General features: G+C 37.6%; 1 protein-coding gene across 2 annotated transcripts in view; it reads left to right on the top strand.

The window, feature by feature from the left end:
* The first annotated feature begins 10,621 nt into the window (after positions 1-10,621).
* LOC128659247 (zinc finger protein 184-like) overlaps positions 10,622-21,103 on the top strand; it is a 54,443-nt gene continuing 43,961 nt past the window's right edge. For both annotated transcript variants that reach the window (XR_008402316.1, XM_053712924.1), the window contains exon 1: positions 10,622-10,693. The gene's annotated coding sequence lies outside the window, so the exon portion shown is untranslated. The remainder of the gene's footprint in view (positions 10,694-21,103) is intronic.

Below are 21,103 nucleotides of genomic sequence, written 5' to 3'. Positions count from 1 at the left end.
CTCATTCTACTAGGTCAGTTTCTACTTCCTGGGCGTTTAGGAATGAAGCTTCGGTTGATCAGATTTGCAAAGCAGCAACTTGGTCCTCTTTGCATACTTTTACTAAATTCTACCATTTTGATGTATTTTCTTCTTCTGAAGCAGTTTTTGGTAGAAAAGTACTTCAGGCAGCGGTTTCAGTTTGAATCTTCTGTTTATGTTTTTCATTAAACTTTATTTTGGGTGTGGATTATTTTCAGCAGGAATTGGCTGTCTTTATTTTTATCCCTCCCTCTCTAGTGACTCTTGCGTGGACAGATCCACATCTTGGGTAGTCATTATCCCATACGTCACTAGCTCATGGACTCTTGCTAATTACATGAAAAAAAACATAATTTATGTAAGAACTTACCTGATAAATTCATTTCCTTCATATTAGCAAGAGTCCATGAGGCCCGCCCTTTTTTGTGGTGGTTATGATTTTTTTGTATAAAGCACAATTATTCCAATTCCTTATTTTATATGGTTTCGCACTTTTTTCTTATCACCCCACTTCTTGGCTATTCGTTAAACTGATTTGTGGGTGTGGTGAGGGGTGTATTTGTAGGCATTTTGAGGTTTGGGAAACTTTGCCCCTCCTGGTAGGAATGTATATCCCATACGTCACTAACTCATGGACTCTTGCTAATATGAAAGAAATGAATTTATCAGGTAAGTTCTTACATAAATTGTGTTTTATCACAAATTTTGCTTTGTTCTCTTGATATTCTTAGTTGAAAGCTAAACTTAGGAGGTTCATATGCTAATAATGTCCCTTAGACCTTGAAGACTACCTCTAATCTGAATGCATTTTGACCACTACAGGGCATTAGTTAATGTGTTTCATATAGATAACATTTAGATCATACACGTGAAGTTACCCTGGAGTGAGCACTGATTGGCTAAAATTCAAGTCTGTCAAAAGAACTGAAATAAGGGGGCAATTTGCAGAGGCTTAGATGCAAGGTAATCACAGAGGTAAAAAGTGTATTTCTATAACAGTGTTGGTTATGCAAAACTGGGGAATGGGTAATAAAAGGATTATCTATCTTTTTAAACAACAACAATTATGTAGTTGACTGTCCCTTTAAATTATGATGTTTTATATTGGGTAGAAAATGGATAATGATTTAAGCAATTTTTAGCAAGGCATGTAGTTTACTGGTATACTGGAATTGCCTTAAATTGCATGGACCCATGATTAATGAGGGTTAGTTGTTATTCGTTCTCATAAAAAATTATTATTTATTTATTACAGGGGCCCATAAAAATTTATAAATAAAATAAACTTTTTTACCATAAAACATATATACAATAATTTATTTGATTTAAAATAAAATACTAAATACCATAGATTGTTTTAAAATAAAATTCATTAACAAAAATCAAATTTCAGAAGGTGAAGTTATGCTAAATGGAAACCATAAAATGTTTATTTTATTTTAGGAAATAAAGATTTACATCTCTCTCATAGGTATAAAGGGTGGGTTTTAACCATTTTGGATATTTCTGCAAACTAAAAAAATACTTAAAGGGATAGTCTAGTCTACATTCAATTTTCATGATTCGTATAGAGCAGCAATTTTAAGCAACTTTCTAATTTACATGAAAATACAAGAAATGGAGCGCAAAAGAAATTCAAGTGTAAATGTATTAAATGTTAAAATGACACACATATATTTATCTACTCACACTGAGTAAATATAGCTCATGCCCATCTGTTGGTCAAATCTGACATGCGACACAACTGTCGCTCCACCGCCTAAACTCTGGGATATCTGGATTTCCAACAGAGTGACGGTTGCGGTGATTTGTAGCAGATGGTGTGAGAAATGCCTTCCTAGCAGGGATGTGACACCTGACCCCAACGCATTGCTCCCGGTATTCGCCGGGCTTTCTCAAGAGGAATGTCTTGTAACGGCTTCACCTGATTATTGGCTTTTTGTAGTGCCGTCTGTGTTTACCCACTAAAGGGGGTGTGTTGTTTAGCTTCACCGTTATTGGTTAACCACTAGCCAAGTAGAGATGATTGTTTCGTGCTGCAGCGCGGGGGGCACAGCAGCCAGTCTATGCAGCATATAGGTATGTGCAGAATGTGTACCTGTCCTCAAAAAACACACATGCATAAAATGCCATAAATCACCGCAACCATCACTCTGTTGGAAATCCGGATATCCCAGAGTTTAGACGGTGAGCGAGAGACAGTTTACATCAGTCTTATGGGACGTGTGAGCAGCATGTCAGATTTGACCAACAGATGGGCATGAACTATGTTTACTCAGTGTGAGTAGATAAATATATGTGTGTCATTTTAACATTTAATACATTTACACTTGAATTTCTTTTGCGCTCCATTTCTTGTATTTTCATGTTCTACTGTAACCGAAGCTGTGAAAAGGAAGGACGGCTTGAAGGGAGCAGCAGAGTGTTTTTCTCCATCAAAGGCTTAAGAAATTGTTTCCTACCTCTCCACCAGGCAATATGCTAATCTAAGTTTATACGATTCACAAGGAGGTACTGTGGTTTTTGAAATCATCATATAGGCTGGGAGTTTATTTGTGCTTTCTCCCAAAAAGACATTGATCATATCTAACAGACTTTTTATCATCAGTAAAACTTTTTACTATCAGTATTATTTTGCATGTATTGCAGATTGTATACTTTCCATATTCTATTTCATTTTTAAATATATTTCATAATAGTGTTACATTATATAATAGGCACTACGGATATTTTTACTATATTATATTTTTGTTGCTTATAATCATCCATAATAGGCTGCTGATTTAGCGCTGTAATAGTTTTTTTTTGTTTGTAACTTTCTAATTTACTCCTATTATCAATTTTCTTCGTTCTCTTGCTATCTTTCGGCTAGATTTAGAGTTTGGCGTTAGCCGTCAAAAGCAGCGTTAAGGGGTCCTAACGCTGCTTTTTACCGCCCGCTGGTTTCATACATGATTAAGAGCCTGTTTAGTTGTAATTTCTACTCAGGACCCTATATGAAATAAAGGTCTTTTAAAGAAATTGGAGGCTGGAATATTCTTTATACTTGGATTGACTGGGACCTGGCAAGTCCTTTATTCCGTGCCCCACTACAAGCAGAAAAGGTGTGCTGTTTTTCTAACCTTTTGGTGATCAAGGTATTTAGAGTCAGGCAGGAAAGGGTCTACCGCTCACTTCCTTTCCGCGACTCCAGGCTACCGCAGATCCCCCTATGATCCCCCTATGTCAATTGCGTATCCTATCTTTTCTATGGGATTTGCCTAACGCTGGTATTTGGAGTCTTGGAACAAGTGAGCGGTAGAGCCTCTACCGACAAGACTCCTACCGCCAAAAAAAGCCAGTAGTTAAGAGCTTTATGGGCTAACGCGGGAACATAAAGCTCTTAACTACTGTGCTACAAAGTACACTAACACCCATAAACTACCTATATACCCTTAAACCGAGGCCCCCCCACATCGCAAACCCTATAATAAAAATGTTTAACCCCTAATCTGCCGACCGGACACCGCCGCCACCTACATTATCCCTATGAACCCCTAATCTGCTGCCCCTAACATCGCCAACACCTATATTATATTTATTATTATTATTATTTATTATTATTATAAGGTATTTGTAGAGCGCCAACAGATTCCGCAGCGCTGTAAACATAGTCGGTGTACAGGATAGCTTTTGTAGGGGTCAAGTGGGTAGAGGGCCCTGCCGAGAGTTTCACTGTTGTAGTCGGCTCTTATGAAGCGATCTGTAAACAGCTGGGTTCATAGGCTTACAATCTAAGGGGTTCAAGGGGAAAGCAATGGCATTAGGAAAGGTTAGTGTTGGTTGTATGCATCCCTGAATAGTAGAGTTTTTAGGGAGTGCTTGAAGCTGTTAAAACTAGGGGAGAGTCTTATGGAGCGAGGCAGGGAATTCCACAAGATGGGGGCCAGTCTGGAGAAGTCCTGTAAACGTGAATGTGAGGAAGTAACAAGAGAGGAGGAGAGGAGGAGATCCTGAGCTGATCGAAGGGGACGGGAGGGAGAGTATCTAGATACAAGTTCTGAGATGTAGGGGGGAGGAGTGCAGTTGAGAGCTTTAAATGTCAGGGTGAGGATTTTATGTTTAATCCTAGAGGCAAGAGGAAGCCAGTGAAGGGATTGGCAGAGAGGTGCAGCAGATGAAGAGCGACGAGTAAGGAAGATGAGCCTGGCAGAGGCATTCATAATTGATTGTAAAGGAGCTATGCGGCAGCTAGGTAGACCAGAGAGGACGGAATTGCAGTAGTCGAGGCGGGAAAGGATGAGAGAGTGGATTAAAATCTTGGTTGTATCTTGTGTAAGGAAATGTCTAATTTTAGCAATGTTTTTAAGGTGGAAGCGGCAGGCTTTAGCCAAGGACTGGATGTGAGGAGTGAAGGAAAGATCTGAGTCAAGTGTGACCCCAAGACATCGGGCGAGCGGGGTAGGGGTAATGATGGAATTATCAAAAGTTATAGAGATTTTGGGGGTGGAGACATTGGAAGAAGGGGGAAAAATAAGGAGTTCAGTTTTGGAGAGATTTAGCTTAAGGTAGTGATAGGACATCCAAGATGAGATGTGAGAAAGACAGTTAGTGACACGGGTTAGTAAGGAAGGAGGTAGGTCTGGTGCAGAGAGGTAGATTTGGGTGTCATTGGCATACAAATGGTATTGAAACCCATGGGACTTTATTAAGGAACCTAGTGACGATGTGTAGATTGAGAAGAGAAGGGGACCAAGGACAGAGCCTTGAGGTACCCCAACAGAAAGTGGTAACGGGGTAGAGGATGCTCCGGAGAAGGCTACACTAAATGTACGGTTAGTCAGGTAGGAAGAGAACCATGAGAGAGCTGTGTCACAGATGCCGAAGGATTGGAGGGTTTGGAGCAGAAGAGGGTGGTCAACAGTGTCAAAGGCTGCAGACAGGTCAAGGAGGATAAGCAGAGAGAAGTGGCCTTTGGATTTTGCTGTAAGTAGGTCATTGGTAACCTTGACAATTGCCGTCTCTAGAGTGATGGGAACGAAATCCAAATTGCAGTGGGTCAAGAAGAGAGTTTAGTGTAAGGAAATGGGATAGACGTGCGTAAACTAGCTTTTCGAGGAGCTTTGAGGCAAGAGGGAGTAGGGAAATAGGGCGGTAATTGGAAGGGGAGGTTGGATCAAGGGAAGGTTTTTTGAGGATAGGTGTGACCAGTGCATGTTTTAGAGATGAGGGAAATATACCAGTGCTGAGGGAGAGGTTGAAAATGTGTGTGAGTATGGGGGTGAGGGTAGAAGAGAGGGAGGGGAGTAGCTGTGAGGGGATGGGGTCGAGGGGACAGGTAGTGAGGTGGGAGGACAGTATAAGGGCAGAAACTTCATCCTCATTAACAGGGGCAAAAGAGCTGCATTTTTGGATATTTGGGTTTTGGGTGATCGTGAGCTTTTGAGGGGGTGGGAGATTGGAAGTATGTTGAGAGCTGATTTCACTTCTGATGGAGTCAATTTTGTTGTTGAAGTGGCTTGCAAAATCTTGAGCTGAGAGAGAGGTTGTGTTAGGAGGTGGGGGTGGGCGGAGAAGAATGTTGAACGTGTTGAACAGACGTTTAGGGTTAGAGGAAAGAGTAGAGATGAGAAAAATATTGTTGCTTATAAAGATTAAGGGCAGAATAGTAGGAGTTCAGGATGAACTTGTAGTGAAGAAAGTCAGCTGAACTCCGAGATTTCCTCCAATGTCGCTCAGCAGTACGGGAGCATCTGTGTAGGTATCGTGTCAGAGGAGTATGCCAGGGCTGAGGATGAGAGTGTGGTTTCTGAGCTAAGGTTGGAGGGGCCAGAGTGTCAATGACCGATGTAAGGGTGGAATTATACTGGCAGATAGATTGGTCAGGGCAGGAAAAGGAGGTGATGGATGAGAGGAGAGGTTTGAGAGAGCTAGCGAGCTGATGCAGATCTAGTGACTTAGTGCTTCTGTGAAGTTTGGTGTGAGGGGTCGAGGGAGGGGGAGTTGTAGGTAGGGAAGTGATGTTGCAAGTTAGGAGATGATGGTCAGAGAGAGGAAAAGGGGAGTTTGTTAAATTTGAAAGAGTGCATCGATAGGTGAAAATCAGATCAAGGGAATGACCATCTTTGTGAGTGGGAGAGTCAGTCCATTGTGACAGGCCGAAAGAGGAAGTCAGTTGAAGAAGTTCTATTGCAGAGGAGGCATTGGGATTGTCAAGAGGGATGTTAAAGTCGCCAAGAATGAGGGCAGGGGTGTCTGAGGAAAGGAAATAAGGAAGCCAGGCAGCAAAGTGATCTAAAAATTCAGTTGGGGAGCCAGGGGGCGGTATATGACTGCAACACGTATAGAGAGGGGAGAGAATAACCGAATCATGTGTGCTTCAAATGAAGAAAATGTGAGTGAAGAGAAGGGCTGTATTTGTTGGAAGGTGCAACGAGAGGAAAGTAAAATACCGACACCACCTCCTTGTCTATTGCCAGACCTAGGAGTGTGGCTGAAATGGAGACCCCCATGTGACAGTGCAGCAGTGGATGCTGTGTCTGAAGCAGAGAGCCAGGTTTCTGTAAGAGCCAGAAGGTTAAGAGAGTGGGAGATAAAGAGATCATGGATAGAAGTGAGCTTGTTGCAAACAGAGCGAGAGTTCCAGAGTGCACAAGTGAAGGGGGAGGGGTTTTTAGATGTAAGAGGAATGCGATTAAGGTTACCAGAGTTTAGTTTATGAAGTCTATTGAAAGGCACACAAGGATGTGAAAGGCTAGGAGGTTGTGAGGGACCAGGATTAGGGGAGATGTCGCCAGCAGCTAGTATGAGCAAGAGGGAGAGTGACATGAGATGAGAAGCAGATTTGCAGTAATGAGACTGTTGTTTGGCTGAAGTGCAGGGGGGAGAGAGAGTATTTAGGAATAGGTAGAGTTCATGAGTACAAAAGTAAGGTGAGTATAAGAGAGATGGGCTAATGAACAGTGCAGGTGGAGAGGGAGAAGGAGTAAGTGAGTAATGTAGTTTGTTATAGAGACAAGAGGTAGCAAAAAGGAATATGAAGATATTGAGCATTATTCTGAAAGTGGGAACCAAATAAACACATAAGACACAGTGTTACAGCAGCACTTGCAAAAGGATACAATGAGATACATAAAACATAGTATTACAAGAGTACTTGCCTTGTGTCTTGCCCCTTGCCCCATCCTTGTTCAATTCTTGTATAATTCTTAAAAAAATTATTGCCTCACTTATAAAATGTTCACTTAATTCTTGTATAATTCTTAAAAATTATTGCCTCACTTATAAAATGTTCACTTTGAAAATGTGAACATATGCTATTGTTAAAAAGTACACAGCCCTGTAAGCAGTGCACATCCCCTAACTAGTCTGAAATATATACAGGTAGGCCAGTCAGCTGAGTCCACTAAATTTACTTAATTGCTAATCAAAGACAGTTGGTAAGGCCAATTGGAATGTCTGGTCAGGGTGAGATGAGTTAAGTAAACAGACAATAAAATTTGGAGGGGGTTAAAACTGTGACATAAGAAAACTATACATTTTAGAGTTATAGCAAGTATTTATAAGGAGTGAGCATCACATGGCAATTAACTAGACATTAGAATTGAGACATTGGGAAAAATCATTACAAAAAATGCAGGACTTAATTTTAACAGCCTAAATTCAATTGCTCGATATATATATATATATATATATATATATATATATATATATATATATATATATATATATATATATATATATATATATATATATATATATATATATATATATATATATATATATATATATAGGGAATAGCAAGATTTCAGTGCAGGGCCTTAATTCACGTACCAAAAAGAGAGACTTGGTGTAAAGGGACAGAAAAGCAGGGAATAGCAAGATTTCAGTGCAGGGCCTTAATTCACGTACCAAAAAGAGAGACTTGGTGTAAAGGGACAGAAAAGCATGGAATAGCAAGATTTCAGTGCAGGGCCTTTATTCACGTACCAAAAAGAGAGACTTGGTGTAAAGTGACAGAAAAGCAGGGAATAGCAAGATTTCAGTGCAGGGCCTTAATTCACGTACCAAAAAGAGAGACTTGGTGTAAAGTGACAGAAAAGCAGGGAATAGCAAGATTTCAGTGCAGGGCCTTAATTCACGTACCAAAAAGAGAGACTTGGTGTAAAGTGACAGAAAAGCAGGGAATAGCAAGATTTCAGTGCAGGGCCTTAATTCACGTACCTGAAAGCAGAAGAGACAGTAGGTTTACTCAGCATTCCTTAGCAGATGTCAGTAGGCAGTTTGATAGTTAGTAACCAGCAGTGTGGAGAGTATTGAGTGTAATTCTTGTATAATTCTTAAAAAATTATTGCCTCACTTATAAAATGTTCACTTTGAAAATGTGAACATATGATATTGTTAAAAAGTACACAGCCCTGTAAGTACCCCCTAATCTGCCCCCCCAATGTCGCCGCTACCTTACCTACACTTATTAACCCATAATCTGCCGACCGGACCGTCACCACCACTATAATAAATGTATTAGCCCCTAAACCGCCGCACTCCTGCCTCGCAAACACTATAATAAATTTTATTAACCCATAATCTGCCCTCCCTAACATCGCCGCCACCTACCTACAATTATTAACCCCTAATCTGCCGCCCGCAACATCGCGCAACTATAATAAAGTTACATATAATTTTAATTAAACGAAATAATATTCCTATAATTAAATAAATTATTCCTATTTAAAAATTATTACTTTTGTAATTTAGAATAGGGTAGGGCATTTTTTTATTTTTTTTTATTTTTTGTAATTTAGTGTTTGTTTGTTTTTGTATTATAGATTAGTTTATTTAATTGTATTTTAGTTTAGCTAATTGTAGTTAATTTATTTAATTAATTTAATGATAGTGTAGTGTTAGGTGTATTTGTAACTTAGGTTTTTACAGTAATTTTGGACTTATTTTAACTAGGTAGCTATTAAATAGTTATTAACTATTTAATAGCTATTGTACCTAGTTAAAATAAATATAAAGTTGCCGGTAAAATAAATATAAATCCTAAAATAGCTACAATGTAATTATTAGTTATATTGTAGCTATATTAGGGTTTATTTTCTAGGTAAGTATTTAGTTTTAAATAGGAATAATTTATTTAATTATAGGAATATTATTTAGTTTAATTAAAATTATATGTAACTTAGTGGGGTGTTAGGGTTAGGGTTAGACTTCGGTTTAGGGGTTAATAACTTTATTATAGTAGTGGCGACGTTGCGGGCGGCAGATTAGGGGTTAATAATTGTAGGTAGGTGGCGGCGATGTTAGGGAGGGCAGATTATGGGTTAATAAAATGTATTATAGTGTTTGCGAGGCGGGAGTGCGGCGGTTTAGGGGTTAATACATTTATTATAGTGGCGGCGAGGTCCGGTCGGCAGATTAGGGGTCAATAAGTGTAGGTAAGGTAGCGGCGACGTGGGGGGGCAGATTAGGGGGTAATAAATATAATATAGGTGTCGGCGATGTTAGGGGCAGCAGATTAGGGGTTCATAGGGATAATGTAGGTTGCGGCAGTGTCCAGAGCGGCAGATTAGGGGTTAATAATATAATGCAGGTGTCAGCAATAGCGGGGGCGGCAGATTAGGGGTTAATAAGTATAAGGTTAGGGGTGTTTAGACTCGGGGTTCATGTTAGGGTGTTAGGTGTAGGCATAGAGAGTGTTTCCCCATAGGAAACAATGGGGCTGCGTTAGGAGCTGAACGCTGCTTTTTTGCAGGTGTTAGATTTTTTTCCAGCCAGCTCAGCCCCATTGTATCCTATGGGGATATCGTGCACGAGCACGTTTTTCCAGCTTACCGCTACCGTAAGCAATGCTGGTATTGAGGGTTGAAGGGAAGGTAAATTATGCTCCACGCTCCCTTTTCTGAGCCTAACGCATGCCACTCAGACAACTCTAAATACCAGAGTTGTCTTAAGGGTGCGCTGGAAAAAAAGCAGTGTTAGCACCGCTGGTCTTTACCGATAAAACTCTAAATCTAGGCGTTTGTTTGAAAAAGCAAGAATATAAGCTTCGGAGCCAGACCATTTTTGGTTCAGCACATGGGTAGCGCTTGCTGATTGGTGGCTACATTTAGACATAAATTCCAGAAATTTGGAAAGGTGAAGTGATGCTAAATGTGAAAATATTATAATATATATATATATATATATATATAATTTTTTTAAATAAATGTAATGTAATAAATTATTACATTTATTTTTCAAAAATGATTAAAAACAAGCTATAGCATTGTGTGAACACCTTTTCTGGAAAAAAAAACAACAGAATTTTTTGTTGAAATGCAATTCGTACAAACGTTTTAACACAAGATTATGAACTGACTTAGCACTGAAGGAGTTAAGCACTTTTCACTGGGTTTCATGTTAAATCCCCTTTTTTTAATTCACTTGGGCAGTGAACCTTCTAAACAATGATATGTTTTGTATCACTGCAGTGTTCTGTATAAATAAAGCACATTCAAATCAAAGCTTCCACTTTTCATTACTGATTGGCTGCTGTGTAACACATGACCATAAAGCCCTATAAGTTTCCTGGGGCTTGTAGTTTTGCAGTTACTCTAGTATTTCCTGCATGAGCATGCTTTACTGCAGTCAGATATACAGAGCTATGAGCTAAGGCAGATATTCAGGGGTCTTTGTACAATACAGACAGGTGAGTGCTACAATATATTCCTTTGCTCATCATGCAGAGTAAGCTGCTACATTTGTACACTTGTTACATGCAGCAATAACACAGATCACCTGGGCATTTGCTGATTCAGTTCTTTTCTCTTTGTTTTATGTTAGCAGTTTGCTGATGATACATTACATTGAAACTACTTAGCTACTATAACTTGTTTAGTAAATAATATCTACCTTGACAGTGCAATGTCTCTGCTGATCAGGCATCACAGGGCAGGGAATGGTTCTTAACATTTGTTTTAATTTGCTCCATGAAACCACATTGTTATATAGCCCAGAGTGTGCAGGGGAGTCAGTCTGATTCATAGGTGAATATAACAGGTTATTCTCACTGTATTCAGGTATTAGATTCACATAGAAACATATAAATCTATCTTTATCCTCTGACAAAACTAATGTATTTAAAGGGATGTAAAACTTTTTATTTTCCATTCATGATTCAGATAAAGCATCATGTTTCAGACAATGTTCCAATTTATTTCTCTTATCAAATTTGCTTCGTTCTCTTTGTATCATTTCTTTGAAGGAGCTGTAATGCACTACTGGGAGCTAGGTGAACACATTGAGCGAGCCAACGACAAGAGGCATATATGTGCAGCCTCTCACTAGTGCATTGCTGCTCCTGAGACTACTTAGGTATGCTTTTCAACAAAGGATAACGCAAATTAGACAATAGAAGTACATTAGAAAGTATTTAATTTTGACTGTACTGTCCCTTTTAATTTTGCTGGTACTCATCAGGATATTTATTTACATGATCTGTATAACATTTGTTCTAGTTGTGTGACTGGCTGTATATATATATATATATATATATATATATATAACATTGCAGGACTTCACTTTAGTAATATGAGGACCAGCATAGTTCATATATGTAATAGGTTACCTGTTTAATGTCAGCATTAGAGTCATATTTAAAGGGATATGAAACCCATTTTTTTATTTCATGATATAGAAAAAGCATGCGATTGTAAACAACTTTCTAATTTACTTCTATTATCTAATTTGTTTTAATCTCTTGATATTCTTTGCTGAAAAGCCTATCTAGATAGGCTCAGTAGCTGCTGATTGGTAGCTGCACTTAGAAGCCTCATGTGATTGGCTCACCCATGTGCAATGCTTTTTCTTCAACTAAGAATATCTAAAAAAATCAATAAGCAAAATAAATAATAGAAGTACATTGGATTGTTGTTTAAATGTGTATTCTCTATCTGAATCATGAAAGAAATTTTTTAGGTTTAGTGTCCCTTTAAAGGGATATGAAACCCAACAATTTTCTAGATTGAATTAGACAGAACAGACCATTTTAAAAAAAAAAAAAGGTTTCAAATTTACTTCTATGATCAAATTTGCTTTGTTCCCATGATGATCTGTGCTGAAGAGATACCTAGGTAGCATCAGGAGCACTATATGGCAGGAAATAGTGCTGCCATATAGTGCTCTTGCAAATAGATAACTTTCTTGCAAAACTGCTGCCATATAGAGCTCCAAAAATGGTTCGGCTCCTAAACATACGTCCCTGCTTTTTAACAAAAGATACCAAGAGAACAAAACAACAAATTATAATAGAAGTAAATTAGAAAGTTGTATAAAATTGCATGCTCTATCTGAATTGAGCAATTTTAGATTTCATATCCCTTTAAGGTATCATTGCTGCAATGCAGTTAAAGGGACATTATACACTAGATTTTTCTTTGCATAAATGTTTTGTAGATGATCCATTTATATAGCCCATACAGGGGTTTTTATATATAGTCTTTTATTGAGGCATTCAGGGATTACAACATAAATCACATGTTCATTCACAGCAGGTTTATAAAGTATACAGTGTCTCTCAAGAAAGCAGTGGAGCTGACTACAGGCTTAACAAAGGATACAAAATATAGCTTAAAGGGACATACAACACAATTTTTTTTCTTTCATGATTTAGAAAGAGTATGCAATTTTAAACAACTTTCTAATTCTATTATCTCATTTGCTTCATTCTCTTGATATCCTTTTCTGAAAAGCATATCTAGATAGGCTCAGTAGTTGCTGATTGGTGGTTGCACATAGATACCTCGTGTGATTGGCTCACCCATGTGCATTGATTTTTCTTCTTCAGCAAAGGATATCTAAAGAATGAAGCAAATTGGATAATAAAAGTAAATTGGAATGTTGTTAAAAATTGTATTCTCTATCTGAATCGTAAAAGCAAAATTTGGGGTTTAGTGTCCCTTTAAAATATTGCTTTGAAATATATGTGAACATGACAGACTCTGCTTTTCAACATACAATAAAGCATATACTACCAGCATTAAATATAGGACTCTGATCTAGAATGCTTGTTATCTGTACATATAATATAAAACATCTGAAGTATCAATAGTAAACATATTTGTCTGCTATAGTGGTGAGTGTCTATAGACAAAGCCTCGTTGTTAAATAATAAACAATTTAAAGTCTCCCAAACATTAGAGGAGTCACTTTTGGGCCCCTATATTCTTATATACCTTAAGGGGAGGGTTCTAATGTAAAACAACAATCACTCTTGGACCTTAGAACATTTATAGTAGAATATTTAAATAAGATGTGTGGTTATTAATTAAATTAAAATATATTTCTAATTTTTAGTTAACCACTAAACCAATACAAGAAAGTTGTGAAATAAACTCTATGAGAGGGTCTCAATTGTTTCCAAACAGTTTATTTGGAATCAATATATGTTAATAATAAGAGAAATATTTACAGACATCTATTTTACAGCAAAACAGTCCACATATTTAATACAGAGCAACTTTACTACAATAACCCCAGTTTGTCCAACACTACTAAAATAATCATAGGAATATACTTAGCCGCATTCTTCAGTGTGTCCACCATCAGCCATCTTTCAGCATGCACAAGATAAGAAGAAAATGAGAGAGAGATAGAGGGTGTTCCAGTTCTTTATACCCCAATTCAATAGGGAGTGGCTTGTCAAAGGCTATTGGGAGTGTCTTTAGTTCAGAGAGAAAGGTGTACCTGGGGGAAGGGATTTTAATAACAGCTAGGTGAATATTCCAGAGATAAAATGTCACCACATTCCCTCACGTTTTCTTCTCCTATGTTGCCCCATTTTCTAGTTATACCCACTAGTACAGAAGAACACAGTAGCAGCAAAAACCTTACAGGGAAAATTCTCCCACCATCCCTTCGGAATATCATTCCCTCGGCGATATGAGCTATTCTGTACTTTCCTAGGACTGTCAATTCCTAGTCTAACTTTATACAATTCATTAAAAAAATCATTTAAAATTATACATAGAAACAGAAAATCATATGCTAAACCCCATTAGCAACATTTATACAATGGTCTTAAAATTGGGAAAGATTAAAAGTTCATGTATGAGTGTGTGAGTGTGGGTACACTAGATGGGTATGTGTGTAGTAAAATCTTTATTAATAAAGTGTGAATTGTGCCTGTAAAACAAGTTATAATGGTTCACTGAAGTTCTTTGTTGTCATCTTTTGGCATCTGGTCCTTGCTTTTGCTTTACCAAATCTCTCTCTTTGATCCACTTTGTTTTTTTCCAAGACCCTCAAATGAATGAAAAGAGATTAAAACCAGGCATATATTTACTTCACACTACAACACTACATCTGCAGTAGAAACCACATTCACAGTTATTAACTTCAAGTTGGGATGTACCTCTATCATTGCATCATCCCACTCGCCCTCTTACTTAAACTTATGTTGCTTGTCCTATACTATTATTTACTCCTTTATGCTATATATAATTTTGGCCTAATGCCCAATTTTACATCTCCATTGTGATACATGTTATACTTATTTAATTTGTCCAACGCCACCATCATAGATTCTTGGTTAGATCAGTCCTGATGACACCTGAAAAACAACAATCTATAATATGTGTTATTGAGAAAAATCTGGAAGGAAAGGTGAGAAGCCTTGTATCTTCATTGGTTTTCATCCTACAAGATAAGACTTTAGACAGTTTACATAGAAATTTTATTTCACGTGGCCTCCCAAAACTAATCACAATGGAGGTATCTGTTATTTGTTTTTGTTTTTTTTTTGTTAGAAAGAAAATGCATCAATTAACTATGCATTCTAAACTTAATGAAAAAACACTTAAAATTATTAATTGAACTTAAAACTAAAGTACACATTACACGATACAAACAAATATGCTTATAAACAAAAATGAATGAATGATTTAATTTGAGCCCTCCAACTCTGTCAGCTGTTTCTTTAGAAACCCAATTTCATCTCTCATTCTCTTGTTTTTTTTGTTTGAGTTCCCAATAACTTAAGTTGGCCTTAGTGCTTATCTCATTTGGCCTCAACCTCCAATTTTTACACTTGTTTTCTCCTCTGTTAATGTCGCCATTTAAATTCCTGTCTCTCCAGTTTCCTGTATTTGATGCTCTACTATTCTGATACCCCCAAACATGTCTCCTGTTACCCCTCTCTTATTCCTGCCTGTGAATATTCAGATTGTTCTCCATTGACTGCTTCACTGCAGAAATTGCCTTAATGGTGTATGGGTGATAATTCCACCACTACTCAGCTCTAGTGAGCACCATATCTAAGTTTGTGGAGTTTAGATCATACAGCTTTACAAACTCCTGACATTTTCTGGGGAGAGCTTCAAGTACCCTCTGTATGTGAGCTGGTGACCCCCAGACCATTTGGGTCTGTGGCTGGCGCAGCACACACCAGAATAAAACTCTTTTTGCTACTTCAAATGGCCCATCTAGAGGTCTCATGGTAATTTCACTAATCTCTTTTTCTAGACTAGTAAAATTGAAAAAGGTTTTAACTATTCTCCCAGCCTGATCAGATATGCTTGAGGTGAATCCTTATAACCTGTTAGCATAGGAGCCCATGGCATTTTGAAGCGATTCTGTCCATTCCTGCATGCTCATACCTAATTTTATGGCTTTTTCAGGTCCCTTGTGAATTCAGAGTGAAAAGTTATTAAAGCTGTTTGTAGGGATTGTGCCCCACCATTTCTGAAAAATGCCTTTATCTGCTACAGTCATTGGCCTAGTCTGATTTGAAAAACCTGTGGGAACTTTTGGGGTGTTAAAATGCTCATATATTATGACAGGGGTAATTGGAACAGAACTTGGATTTTTAGTGGGGCCCATTTGCATTTTATCTTGTTTTATTACTTGTTTTGGCTCTTTCCTTTGTGGCAGTAAGTGATCACTATCTGCATTGTTCCCAGAAATATCACTAATTATTTTTTCTTCTTGTTTTATTTTCATTTGTAACTCAGTAATTTTGTTTGAGTATTCATTTCTGCTGTGTTCTTTTAATTTTATTTGACGTAATTTACTGATCTGTATGGTGTTAGTTAAAGCAGAAAGCTTAATACAATCTTTGTCTGTCAGTCTGTGTCAGGGTGCCAGGAATTAGACTGAGATGAGAAGTGCAAAAATAATCACACCTTTATTAATAGCAAAAAATAATAAAAAGTCCACAAGTCAAATAACAAGCCAGGAGTCAAAACCAGAGCTGGTAGTCAGACGAGCCGAGTCAGGAGCCAAAGCGAATAGTCAGACGAGCCAGAATCAGGAACAAGGAAAACAGCAGAGTCAGGAACAAGCCAGGGATCAGGAACCAGGAAGGACGTCAGGCAGCCAGGTAATACACAGGAACTCTTACAAACAGGTCTGAGACAAGGCAAAGCATACTGAACAGAGGCCCTTTAAATAATAAGTGATGACATCACAATTCTGAGACTGCATCCTGTCTCACACGGATGATGCACACCAGTCTGGCCATAAAAGGAAGTGCAGGAAATGAGCATCATCCCCCACAATGCACCATAGTCAGGAAGAGAGGTGAGTAAAATGGTTGCCAGCAGCACATGGCAAACAAAACAGGGAAAAAACCCTGACAGTCTGTGCGTTATCTAACTTTAATTTAAGGTCTTTATTTTTTTTTTTAATCATAATTTTTTTATTGAGGCAATACAAGGCATATAACATAAGAACATATTATACATTTCGTATTTGTTTCTGATGAAACTTGCATACAAAGCGTAGTTTATCTGAATGATAATGAAATATCAACATATAATAAGGGTAGTGAAATCTCAATGAAAACATCATGCATGTAACTCTCCAGACATAATCAGATTAAATTGAGGATACAGAACAATGTATGCAGACATAAGGTAAAATAGACATAATCCAGCATTACCTCTTTTAACTTTTTGTTTCCTATATAAACACAAAGTAAATTTTATATAAGATAAAAATCCTGAACAGCCTATACATCCTATAGAGTGATATACTGAATAAAATAGAGATGTATATGTTATCTGAGATTTTGCAGAATAAAGGAAATCATTAAGAGTTGCTCCTACCAGATGGACAGAATTATAGATGATGTCAGTGAATGTTAATCCATGACTATCAATGGGCCATCCTCACTTCTCTCTGTCTCCTGTAGCTGGATGCCCTAGTAAACCAACCTCAATTTCACTTATAAATATAAGTATAGGAACAACTCATGTCAACACAATATCTATGGCGGATTAACACCGCCAGTCTAATCTATAAGCTACAATACTTGAGATTATCATAGAGGAGGGGTCATAAACAGGGATCTCAATTCTATTATTGTAATGGTGCGCTATCTTACTTTATGTAGCAACTGAGAGGCTCTTGGTACGATAGAAGATGTGTTTGATTAAGTAAGGGGACCATTAAAGACAAACCTTGTTAATATTGAAATATCTCGACTATTCCTTTCATAGTGGAGTATATGACTATATCCCTATTTGTATAGGAGAATGCGTACCTAGTATGCTTGGGGGAACACTGTGAGAGAGACCAATTATCTGAGAGGTCTCTCAATACACGGGATTTCTATCAAAGAGGCGAAGTAGTCGCCACACGTGGTTAACAAAAATGGTTTAGTCCCGTTAGCTGAGTTATATATATGAATGCATGTTTGGCTAAATCTTAAACAGCAGTATACCTCTCCAAAGGCAACCACACTTATTATATTAAACAGTGCTCCTCACATATAAGCTGCTGTCCCCATACATACAATTATGCATAATAATAAAAAAATAGCATGAGTATATGAGTAAATGCATAGTCTGATGGGGGCCCTAATCATACTGCACTGTATACTGGCCACACCAGAGAAGCATGAGATTTATCTCCAAGGACGGTGGCTGTTACTTAATTGGGGATAATAATTCCATCCAAATGTACCCACACAACAGACCATCTTAAATCTAAATGTAAAATTGCTAATAAACTTAGCCCCTTAACTGGTATTACTTATCCCTTGCAAAAGGCTGGCTTTAAACCTAAGGGTATGTAAAAGAGAAAAGCATACATAAGAGAAAATAATAATAAAAAAAAAGGAGACAACAACAGCATAGTTACAATTGAAATGAGAAGGTACTTCAAGACTAATTGTACATCCCTTGCTAGAATGTCCAAAACTCACACTAGATCATGGGTTCATTGCTAACACTAGGAAGCATAATAGTCACTGCAGAGCGTCCATAACTACCCCACGCCAACTCTATTGCAACATCGGAATGGTAAGTAGGACCCAGACCGTGGTGTTATATAGCCATCCACAAAGATACCGGTACAAGATATGCCCGGCCCGGACATCACCTGCCCACTAAGTAGTAACTCTAAGCAGATGCTCCACTGCGCGATACTGGCCAAAGTCGTCAGCCCTTCTGAGCGCCCGGTGCTTTGTGTAAGTATACAGCTCCTAATTGACACGGAACCCTCATCACCCCCGCGGGGACCGGCCGCATCCCCTCCCGGGGGAGCCGAGGGCAACCATGAGCAAATGGTGGACCGCTCTTCAGGTATGAGACCCTTCAGTTGAGACATGGAGCCAGAGTTGTGCGGCACAATATATGGGGAGGGTCCCAGCTGTGGTTCAGTAGACTCGACTGGTCCTAGAATAGCCGCACTCGGCATATTTCCTTGCACTTTGGAATGTGAGCCTGACATACTTGCTGCGTGGCACATATCCCTCAGGTCCGAAAATCTGTAATCGATTAGACAGTCTAGGGCTTTCAATTTAGCTTGTAATATAGTATATGAGTCCTCCATATTATCAGCTTTATGTAGCTTTCTGGATAGTAAAGTTAACTGTAGCAGATTAATACTGCTCTACTCGAGAATAGAAAAGATTCGAGGGGGGTATTGAATGTGCGTGACAAATTAGCGGCCTACCTTCCAGGTTCTGATTGCTAGAACCTAAATGAAGAAAACATATGAATTAAGGTATCATTCGACTCCTTATCTTCTCCTGTGAGATGTCGATAAATCTCAAGATGAAATGCCAGATTTGAGAAGAGTTATTTAGTCTTATTGTAGATGTACTCAAGGAGCTAGATGAATTTGCTGCTGTACATGGCCGCCTTCCAGACACGCCCCCCTTAAGGTCTTTATTTTAATCAATAATGTTTGTTAGTCCCCTTATTGTTGAAATCACTGCCTGCGCTATCATACATTTTATATTATTATTATTATTAAACTTTTTAATAGAAACTACCTGTGTTAGAATCTCTAAAACACTTTTTCACATTTTTGGTTCTTAGCTTCTGGGATAAGGAATGGACCATTGTACTTATGAATGTAATTGTTAAAATAATCATAGATTTCCTGTGAAATATAGTTTTTTCCAGACATTTTAACAGATAGCCATTAGAACTATAATAATAAAATTATATATATATATATATATATATATATATATATATATATATATATATATATATATATACAGTATATATATATATATATATATATATATATATATATATATATATATATATATATATATATATATATATATATATATATATACATTCAGTGGTTAGGAAAATATTGATATAATCTGGGGAACAGACTCTGAATAGTGTGTCTCTCACAGCATAGTAGTTTTTTTAGGCTATTGGGAGTGTCTTTAGTTCAGAGAGAAAGGTGTACCTGGGGGAAGGGATTTTAATAACAGCTTAGGTGAATATTCCAGTGATAAAATGTCACCACAAGGTGTATATGCAAAAACACAACAGTCACTCTTGGACCTTAGTAAAGTTATAATAGAATATTTAAAAAGTTTATAATAGAGTATTTAAATATTATATAGATACAGTCATGTTATATTATAATGTTCCTCAGAGACCTAGGTTTTAATTGTACACCTTGCTATATAGAGGGCTAAGAGCCTGATCAATAAGGGGTTAAACTCTGGGTGCACAATTATCCTAGGCCTTTCTCTTTTGAGACATTGTGTACTAGATCTACTGTTGGTAAAATATGGGGAGGCAAGAAAATGAGGGGGAAAAAAAGGGAAACAATAGTTATAAGGGGTTAATAGCTGGAAGGTAGCGAAGCAGGTGTTATGAGAATATAATAATATACCCAATGGCAGTCAGGCATGTAGGAGTGCAATAAGGAACCTGCTACTGAAATATAAAGTATGCATCACTCATGATAAAAACCTTTGCTGAATTATACTACATTCTGGTCTCTTATTAAACTATTTTAATTCTCTGAAGCGCATGTATGCATGCGTGAAACGCGTCAGGAGCTTACCTTTTGTCCATTGAAGCCTGTATCCCAATAAACCTGTGGATATACTAAGAGACTCAGCGTTCTTTCTTTCCTCATCTCATATTTTAATTATGTAATACGATAGAAAAAAAGAGCAAATACACCATTAGCCATATTATAATTATAACTGAGGAACATATCTATAAGCAGATCTATTTCATTATGGATTATATAACACAGTAGGTTATCAAGTTTAAATTGAGATTGTAATTGTGGTATTTGCAAGAGAAACCGCAAAATAATACTCTGAGCAGAATTAAGAATGCCAGAGTATATTAGTAGGTGGCGGTAGGAGCATATTAAAAGCTGAATAACAGGCTTAGAGCAGAAATACAGTGTCCTTATTTGCATGTCAATTAGTAATGTAACTGCAACCACTTTAATTGAAGCCAGGATATTATTATTATATTATTATATTGGACTCTACAGGACAGATAAATAAAATAAAATATATATTTATACACCTCCTAGATGGCTATAATTTTGTTAAGATGATAATAAAGATATAAAGAGACAAACAAAGTAGTCATAGAATATGTTCTTTGTAATCTTACTAATACTAATTTACGGCTAGATTTAGAGTTCTGCGGCCAAAGGGGTGCGTTAGCTACGCTGGCTTTTTTTCTCCCGCACCTTTTAAATACCGCTGGTATTTAGAGTTCACAGAAGGGCTGCGTTAGGCTCCAAAAAGAGAGCGTAGAGCATATTTACCGCCACTGCAACTCTAAATTCCAACGGTGCTTACGGACGCGGCCAGCTTCAAAAACGTGCTTGTGCA

The sequence above is a fragment of the Bombina bombina genome, chromosome 5 (assembly GCF_027579735.1).
Source record: "Bombina bombina isolate aBomBom1 chromosome 5, aBomBom1.pri, whole genome shotgun sequence".
Lineage (NCBI taxonomy): Eukaryota > Metazoa > Chordata > Amphibia > Anura > Bombinatoridae > Bombina > Bombina bombina.
This window is presented reverse-complemented; position numbering and strand designations above follow the sequence as displayed.